The sequence below is a fragment of the Pistacia vera genome, unplaced genomic scaffold (genome assembly GCF_008641045.1).
Source record: "Pistacia vera cultivar Batoury unplaced genomic scaffold, PisVer_v2 Contig218, whole genome shotgun sequence".
Taxonomy (NCBI): domain Eukaryota; kingdom Viridiplantae; phylum Streptophyta; class Magnoliopsida; order Sapindales; family Anacardiaceae; genus Pistacia; species Pistacia vera.
The window spans coordinates 733,975-743,260 of record NW_022196022.1 but is presented as its reverse complement, the minus strand read 5'-3'; the positions used below and the strand labels follow the sequence as shown (position 1 = coordinate 743,260).

Here is a 9,286-nt window from a genome sequence, read left to right as displayed (position 1 = left end):
CTTGGTGAATGGTGATTGGTGAGAAGAATTAATTCTATAGAAAACAGTGAAGAAACATGCATCTGTAATGTATTAAAAATACATATATGTAAAGTATTATTAAATACAAATACAAATACATATTCATAAGCAAGATTTATCATTCAATTAATGTATGAAATTATTTATTTATATATAATATTATCTACTCATTTTATATCACATCAATTTTTTTATATAAACTTATATATTTAACCTTATTTATATTCTAAAACGTGTAACTAGACCAAGAGTTATTGACTTGAGCAAAAGAGGAAAAGTTGAGTAAAGGGATCAAAGGTAATGGCATGGTGGTTGTGTGATTGACTATATATAAATGCTGTGTTGCCTCTTCTCCTAACTCATTAAATTCTCTCTTAATCTCTTCTTTTTCTTCCACTTGCCACCATTTTCATTGCTCAAACTTAGTTTTATCATCAGATCTCTCTATCTATCTCACAGGTATATACATATACATGTACATCATCACATATATTTAACCTCTCTTCACTCTCTCTATTTCGTTTTAGAAATACTCTGAAAGGGTACTCTAATAGCTGCATGAAAATTAATATAATCACCAATTTAACATTGAACTTGATTGTTATTGCATGCAAAAGAGAAGAAGCATATCATCATCATGTGGAAGCTTAAGATTGCAGAAGGTGGCAATGATCCATACATTTACAGCACAAACAACTTTGTGGGAAGGCAAACATGGGAGTTTGATCCTGAAGCAGGGACTCCTGAGCAGCGAGCTGAGGTTGAAGCTGCTCGTCAAAATTTCTACAACAATCGGTTTCAGGTCAAGCCCAGTGGTGATCTTCTCTGGCGAATGCAGGTACTGGTACCAACCATTTCTATTTATATAAGCACATGTGTCTCTTTTCCAACACACAATTCATCTCCATTTTCAGATAAGTCCAACTTGAATTACGTGCAGCACTAAATTTAATGCAAAATAAATGAAAGTTCAGATATTCTCAATGCATATGTGATTATCTAACTTAATTAATTCCACCACTAATTCATACAAATTAACTTGACGGTGCTATGTGATTCACATATCATTTTTTTTATAGATAATTTTTACATATAGAATTATTCTAATTATTTTGATTATCTTTTTTGTTGTATATTTAAAAAAAATTATCATTTTTTTGGTATATTAATCCTGTATTAATGTATATATATTACTAATATCATGTAATTATGTTCCATGTTAAAGCTTAAATAAGATAAGGTTTTAAATATTATCATCTACAAAGTAGAAGGTAACTAATATTACCCTATCATGTATTAGTATATAATTTTTGTCTGCCATTATCCCACAGATGAGACTTTTACTGCGGATATATCATGAAATGATCATCAAGAACACCATTTATTTATTTATTAGCACTATAAAAAGATACAGAATTTTGTGGCGAGAAATTTCATGGAAGTGGGGTGTCCGAATATTTTGTCATTTTCAGAAAAGCTATAAAGATCAATAACTTGTTAAGTTAAAAGACGGAAGAATTAAAGCTGACCTACTTGACGAAGACTTAAAGATTAAGAATTTGGATAGATGATTATTTCCACTTTCTTCTTACTTTACTTTTAGCTAATGAATTCATGTGTTTCTCATTCATAGTAGTTACATATACAAATACAAATACAAATACAAGTCAACCCATCTCATTCACACATTTTATTTCCTCAATATTGTTGCTCCTTCTTCCTACATGACACATACAAACACCTCCATTTTCAAATGTCAATCAACCAATCATGTTAATACAGTATATAAAATTAATTTATTAATGAAGAAGAATAACTGTAGATTAATTGAATGAATAATTAATTTTCTTCACTCACTAATGTTGTTTGTCAAAAAAAAAAAAAAAATTAGTTCTTGGAGAGAAAAATTTCAAGCAAACAATCCAGCGGTAAAGGTGGAGGATGGAGAAGAAATAACGTATGAAACAGCTACAGCCTCGTTGAGGAGGGCGGTCCATTTTTCTCAGCCTTGCAAGCCTCCGACGGCCATTGGCCAGCTGAAAATGCTGGTCCTTTTTTTCCTTCCTCCATGGTAATTATTTGTGTATATATTAGGATTTTCGTATATGTAACCATGCAAAGATTATAATCTTTAGCTAAATAAATAAAATTGCATATATACAGGTGATGTGCACCTACATTACAGGGCATTTGGACACTGTATTTCAGCAGAGGTATAAGAAGGAAATCCTTCGATACAAACATATATCATCAGAATGAAGATGGTGGGTGGGGATTACATATTGAAGGTCACAGCACTATGTTTTGTACAGCTCTCAGCACATTTGCATGCGTATCCTTGGAGAAGGACCTGATGGGGGTCTAGATAATGCTTGTGCTAGAGCTCGAAAATGGATTCTGACCGTGGTGGTGTCATTCACATTCCTTCTTGGGGAAAAACGTGGCTTTCGGTACCTATGACTCTATTATTAACTTAGTTAATGGTCATCAATGCATAAATATATCTTTTGTTTTAAGCATTAATTTTCTTTTATTTGTGTAGATACTTGGTGTTTTCGAGTGGTCTGGAAGCAAACAATGCCTCCAGAATTTTGGATTCTTCCTTCATTCCTTCCATGCATCCAGGTTAGTTTGCATAATTTGGATTCAGATTTTAAAATTAATTAACAATTATTTATATAATAACTTTGATCTTAAAAAATGCAGCCAAAATGTGGTGTTACTGCCGCATGGTGTACATGCCAATGTCATATTATATGGCAAGAAATTTGTTGGCCCGATTACAACTCTCATTCTACAATTAAGGGAAGAGCTCTACATTCAACCTTACAATCAAGTTAATTGGAGGAAAGTACGCCATTTGTGTGCCAAGGTGAGACTATAATTACAAAAAATTACACATACATATATGCTTGCTTATTATTAATATTATAAAAAGAATATTAATTACAATTGAAAATTGTTGTAATTGCAGGAGGATCTTATTCCCCATCCTTTGATGCAAGATTTGATTTGGGACAGTCTTATATATTCACTGAGCCTTTCTACACGTTGGCCTTCAACAAGTTGATAAGAGAGAAAGCACTTCAAGTAACAATGAAGCACATTCATGAAGATGAGAATAGTCGATACATCACCATTGGATGTGTAGAAAAGGTATGCCATTTATTAATATGCAAGCATCAAATTTTATTCTGTACACACATTTCTATTCTCTTCATTGAATTATATATATACACAGGTGTTATGCTGTGTTAGCTTGTTGGGTGGAAGATCCAAATGGGGATTATTTCAAGAAGCATCTTGCTAGGATATCAGATTACTTGTGGGTTGCTGAAGATGGAATGAAGATGCAGGTAATTAATTTATTACTATCATCACATTCAATGTATTCTATCTTTGATTTGCATTCATAAATGCCCTGCACGCCATTGTTACACATGCAGAGTTTTGGAAGCCAGGAGTGGGATGCTGGTTTTGCTATTCAAGCTTTGCTTGCTTGCAATCTCACTGACGAAATAGGACCTGTACTCAAAAGAGGACACGAATTTATCAAGGCATCTCAGGTAATCATTTAACATTTAATAAACCAAATATTAATTCCATTGAAAGTTCCTTGGAGCTAATAATTGTATATGTTACTCGTAAATTAAGGTGAAGGACAATCCTTCTGATGACTTCAAGGGAATGCATCGACATATTTCGAAGGGATCCTGGACTTTCTCTGATCAGGATCATGGATGGCAAGTTTCTGATTGTACTGCTGAAGGTTTAAAGGTATTTATAAATTAATTTATAAATTTCTTTATCAAACAAGTTAAAATTATTTCTTTATTGTCTTGTATCTCTCCATAAATACTGTCCCTTTCTTTTATTTTTTAGTGTTGCCTGCTTTTCTCCATGATGCCACCAGAAATCGTTGGTGAGAAAATGGAACCTGAGAGGTTATATGATTCTGTTAATATCCTGATATCATTACAGGTACGCATATATCAATAAGTTTTCAAAAATATTTCCTCATACATATTTTTCAAGATTTTGTTTCCTGTATTTATATTATATCAATAAAAAGGTCAATTGTTTGGCTCTCTGCAGAGCAAAAATGGAGGTCTAGCCGCCTGGGAGCCAGCTGGAGCCCAAGAATGGTTGGAAGTAAGTTGTTGAACCTACATAATGATTTAAGTATTCAACTAGATCATTTGAATTTCCTCTCAATCATGTATCACAATTATACTAATGACTGGCACTGGCTATTATGTATTTATGTTCAGCTACTGAATCCCACAGAATTTTTTGCGGACATAGTGATTGAGCATGAATATGTTGAGTGCACGTCATCGGCTATCCATGCTTTAGTTTTGTTTAAGAAGTCATATCCAGGACATAGAAAAAAAGAGATTGAAAATTTCATCGCAAATGCAGTTGGCTACTTGGAAAACGTCCAACTGCCTGATGGTTCATGGTATTATTAATATTGTTAATTATATATCAATCGCAAGTAGTATATATACATAGATTACATATGCATGATATTCATATTTTCCAATAATATATTTTTATCTATAGGTATGGAAATTGGGGAGTTTGCTTCACATATGGTACATGGTTTGCACTTGGAGGACTAGCAGCAGCTGGCAAGACTTACAACAATTCTGCAGCTATGCGTAGAGGGGTTGATTTTCTTCTTAAATCACAGAGAGACGATGGTGGTTGGGGAGAGAGTTATCGTTCTTGCCCAGAAAAGGTTACACTTTTTAAACTTACTTATGTATTTGTATTTAATTTCTTAAACGCATTATAATTCCAACTACCAATGAACTAATCATGTGTATCCATTCTTCTCGGTGATTTAGAAATACATACCTCTTGAAGGAAACAGATCAAATTTAGTTCATACTGCATGGGCTATGATGGGTTTAATTCACAGTGGACAGGTCAGTTTCGACAAACCACGAAATTAATTAATATCTGTATTTATAAATGACGCGATACATTTTATTAACTTATTTCTCATGTGCTTGCTCTTTGGATTTTTATATAGGCGGAAAGAGATCCAACTCCTATTCACCGTGCAGCTATGTTGATAATCAATTCTCAACTAGAAGATGGTGATTTTCCCCAACAGGTACACTTTTAAAACACTCGTATGTTAAAACAAGTACTTAAAGGAAATGAAAAAAAATATTGATCACTTATAATAATTTAAATTATACAATTGCAGGAAATTACAGGAGTATTCATGAAGAACTGCATGTTACATTACGCAGTCTATAAAAACATTTACCCACTGTGGGCTCTTGCCGAATACAGAAGGAGGGTTCCGTTGCCTTCCAAGAATACTGTTTGAGAAATCCAATACAGAATATAATCTTTATACAATTTTCTTTTCTTAATTCTTTTGTAATGTAATGGGTATGATTTATCTGTACTGTTGTTCCAGTCCCCAACCCTAAATTATATAGAAGGGGCAGAGAACATGTATAATCTAATATAATGTTGTATCTTTGAATTAGTTATAACAATGAGTGAGAAGTTTTTATCCTGCAACCACCAACCTAGCTATTTGCTATGCTCTTTTGGTAATAAATAACAATAAGGATGGTATATATAAATAAGAAATTAAGAGTTCTTGAGAAGCTATCTATATCATTTTTTTTTTTTTTTTTTTTGAAACAGGTTGAGTACATAAATTATATATGTTTATTTTATTAAAAGGAGAAATTAAAGAAAAAAAATGCTGGAATTAAAAAACAAAGACAAGGCAAATTGTTGTGCGCGATCCTGATCTTCTATAAACAGAAGCTTAATTTGCCTTATCATATGTTTAACCTTACAACACTCTCTTATATAATTAACCATAAAGAAAGATATTGGAGCTGGCTAAGACATAGCTAGCTAAGCTCTATGTCATATAATTAATCAACGTGTTTGTGTGGAATAAGACGAACGGGAAGGCCCTTAGCTGGCATGGGCATTGGATCCACTATGATTTTCTCATTAGAAATCAATTTCTCCCAATTGAACCTTTTCACCACATTATGCATGAACACAAGTATCTCCAAACGTGCATATTCTTTTCCAGGGCACATTCTAGGTCCTCCTCCAAATGGAACAAATGTGTATGGAGCTGGTCCATTTATTCAAATCTTGTTGGATCAAAATTTTCGGGCTCTGGGAAACATTCTGGATTCCTGTGTGTTGAATGTGCGCTCCAATACAACTACAAATAATAATTATAATTCTTTTAGAAAATCTTGTCAATTTTGTATATAACATGGACAATTGTTAATGTATATATGAATATTGTAGCTTGAACTGACCTCCCAGCCCTTAGGATTAATGGAGAAACCATTGAAGACCAAGTCATTAAGGGCTTCCCTAAAAGCACCCTAGTGGAGGAGCAAGTCTCATAACTTCACATGCAACGTTCCATGAATACTTCATTTTCTGAATGTCTTCCCAGTTCAACAACTCCCCCGGCTTTTTCAATTTTGCAATTCCCATTTGTTCTATACATATGTTTCACAAAAGATAATTGTTAATAGCAAGTCAACGAGCTTGGAATAAGAGGAACAAATGAAAATGATGTTGTGTTTGTGTGTGAGAGAGTGAGAAAATCCAGTGGAAACAGTTGGAATCAGCTGTGTTATTAGATCCTTTTCGTGGAAAATTATAATTTAAGGCGGGTTAAACTAAGACGTATGTGTTACTGTCTTTATCTGCATGGCGGCACTCGCTGTGTCGTGGCCACCGATCAATAAACCAAGAATTTTATGGGCCATGTCTAACTCATTTATGTGCTCACCATTCTCATCGGTTGCTTGTAACATATGTGACAAGATATCTTTCGGACACGTTTCGTTTTTTGCAAGATCCATCTTCCTTTGTTTGATAATAGCTATCAACTCTTTCCTGATCATATTTGAGGCCTTGATAGCATGGTTGAATGGAGTCCCTGGAAAATCTACCGGAAGACTGAAGCCAAAACATAAAAGGATCAGCAAATTTTGCAACATGCTCAGGATCGTCCAGGCTTAAGAAAACTTTGCATGCAACCCAGAAAGTGTATCTCTTTGCAAGTGGGAAAACTTCAGCCAGCCTCAAAATGCCTCTGTGCAATTGAATCCATCATTCCGATATATCTCATTAAGGCCTCTGGCTTTAGAAAGTTCGGTACCATTTTCCTTATCTTCTTGGATTCTTCTTTGGAGGATGTTTGTGTAGATGAAGGGAAGATCTTGTTAACTGAGTCGGGCCACCAGGCTTGGACAAGCTTGTTCTCATTGGAGAACAAGAACTTGTTTGAAGCAGCACCACAAACAACAACCATTGGTTCAGCTAGGATTGAAGTCTTGAAGATTGGAGAGTAGTATTTGGCTATTCTATCATAAATAAACTTCTCAGGATGACCCTTTCGGCCAGTGTTGAGAAAATCAAGACTTTCCCCTATGAATGGCAAGCCCATGTTGCCCGGAGGAAGGTTAGAGTAAGATGATTTAAATTCGTTGCAAAAGAGATAAGCAAAAGATCCAGCAAGGAAAAGAGTAAAGAAGATTAAGCCAGAAAGGAAGAAGAGGTCCATTGCTAATTTTGTGAAATGTTGGCTAGCAAAATGAATCTTCTAGCTAGCTTTAATTAATTGTTCATGAGATGAAAAGAATATGTAAAGATCATAATATATAGGAAGAAAAGCTATGAGAAATGGTTAGCTAAAAGACATAATAGGATTTACTTAACCTCAAAAGGAGGCAAATAAAGTGTCCGATTATGAAGTCAAGTCAATTAAATTAGGTGTGAAAGGTGACATGCAGCCAAATGGCTGATTTGATTGTAAGTATTTTGTTAAATTATGAATTCAGTGTGGTAACATTGATCTCTGAGGTCTTGATATTGTTTTGCCTTTGCAGAATCATTTTTGTTTAAATTTTCAATGTGACGACTCTTTATCAAAGTGACCACCTTCAATTTATTCTGTTTTCTATTATATCACGTGGCATTTCAGAGTTTGAGTGGTCACATGCTTCTGATAGATATTTTGTAGAACACGTATTGCATTTTGATATTCCATTAAATTGTTTTTATTCTCTTTTGAGATATTGTTTGTGGTCCATGACACTTGTCATTTATTCAAACAATGTGCTAGAAAGTTTGTTTGCAATTGTTGGTGGTCCGAATAAAGTTTGGAATAAACTTTTCTAATAAGTAAAACCATAAAGCATCTTGTTGGCCACCTGTCCCCTTGCATTGGCCAGAAGTTTTCTTTGTATTCTCTTCTCCAATGCAATTTCATTTTAAACCTGATAATTCCTTTGAAAGTACTCTGCATATTCTAAAAGGTTTCATTTGTTTTACATCAGGTTTCATATGCTTAGGGAGACTTACAAATACCTTCCTCAATACTTTGAGTTTTTTCGTCCTTGCCTTTACATTGGTTACGTAGCTGTTGCTTGATGGTATTTCGAGCTACTTCAACCAAAGAGCGTCTTCAGTGATTGATCCTTGAGAGGTCCTCAAGGCTGACTAGGGTGGTCTCGTTAATTTGGAGCTTGCAGTGATAGTTTGAAAGGGTGGAGTTTGAAGCGTTGTGACACCAAGGACTGTTCTTGCAACTGATGGTTAACTTTGGCTTTGTAATTTAACTGTATATGTTTACCATAATGGATTGGCTTCATCTCAACTTGGTCCCATGGAAGTAGGCATTTTGCCGAACCATGTAAAATCCCCTAGTGTGCTTTATTTTGTTTCATGGATATTGGTTTGTATTGGTGATGAATGAACAAACTCATAAGCACTAAAATCAACTTAGCAACCCATTCACTTAGGTTTAATCAACTTGGTAAGTGATTAAAACTTTTAGTTGGCATCGGAGCTAGTTTTGAAGAGTTATTTCAATTAATCCTTGCTTGTTGATTGTGTTTAAATCGCATTTTTGTATCTATTTTCTTCTGGGTATTTTTCACGATTTTGAGCAGATCTGTTCACTATAGACCTTGTGACCATTTTGGATCTATGTCACCACATAGGTGTTGAGCTTTCTGACTGTGACCGCCTCTGTGTGTGTTGTGACTTCTGTCTTGCGAACTTGTGTGTGACCACTTCAATCTTTGTGTGATGACACTAACTGTTTTGCTTACCATGAGTTTTTTCAGTGAAGGAGGGTCTACCAATAGACCACCCTTGTTGGAGGGAACCAACTATTCCTTTTAGATACCTAGGATGCATGCCTTTTTGAAATCCATTGATGAGAGGGCTTGGAATGCTTGTA

At 34.5% G+C, this 9,286-nt stretch overlaps 2 pseudogenes; one reads left to right on the top strand and one right to left on the bottom strand.

Annotated features, from left to right (window-relative positions):
- Positions 1-658: 658 nt before the first annotated feature.
- Positions 659-5,388, top strand: LOC116130163 (annotated as a pseudogene).
- Positions 5,389-5,936: 548 nt separating this feature from the next.
- LOC116130198 lies at positions 5,937-7,603 on the bottom strand (annotated as a pseudogene).
- Positions 7,604-9,286: the final 1,683 nt, after the last annotated feature.